Below are 593 nucleotides of genomic sequence, written 5' to 3'. Positions count from 1 at the left end.
GGCGGCTGTGGAGCCCCAGTGCTGCGCCCTGACCCGCTGCGCCCCGGGAGCGCCTGGAGGTGTGTTCTTTGCACTTGCAGGTTTGTGGTCAGGGAACAGTTTGCACCCTGAGCGAGAAGAGCGTCGAGGCAGCAGGCTCCTCTCGCACCACGCAGCGCCGACGAGGCCCGTCCACCCAGAGGAGGCCTCTCCGGGCAGCGGCCGGCCTGCCCCGGCCTCCGGCAGCGCCTCCCTCCGGCGGCTGAGGCCGGAGCCGGCCCCACGGAGACGCTGCAGATGAGGCTGCATCGGAGGGGACTGGGGTGACATCCGGCAGTTCTTTGGGGGTGTCTCCGCTTGAAGCAAAGTCTGTATTTGTGCCACACTGCCCCGACGTGGCGGGAGCCGCCCCAAAAGCCGCCTCTGGGGCCCGCTTGGCCAGGCCCGAGTCACCTGGACACGGCCCCTGCCCGAGCTGTGCGGGGCACCCGGGGCCCCATGTCCCCGAGGGCCGCGCCGGGCCGGGTCGTCGGGGGCCGGCAAGCCAGCCCTGTCCTGCCCCAGTGTCCGCTTCCCGTGGCCTGAAAGGCGGGGGCGGGCGGCCTCCACGCTTC

This window comes from Condylura cristata, unplaced genomic scaffold, assembly GCF_000260355.1.
Source record: "Condylura cristata isolate star-nosed mole 26May11 unplaced genomic scaffold, ConCri1.0 scaffold00007, whole genome shotgun sequence".
Classification (NCBI taxonomy): domain Eukaryota; kingdom Metazoa; phylum Chordata; class Mammalia; order Eulipotyphla; family Talpidae; genus Condylura; species Condylura cristata.
Note: the sequence above shows the minus strand (reverse complement) of the source record.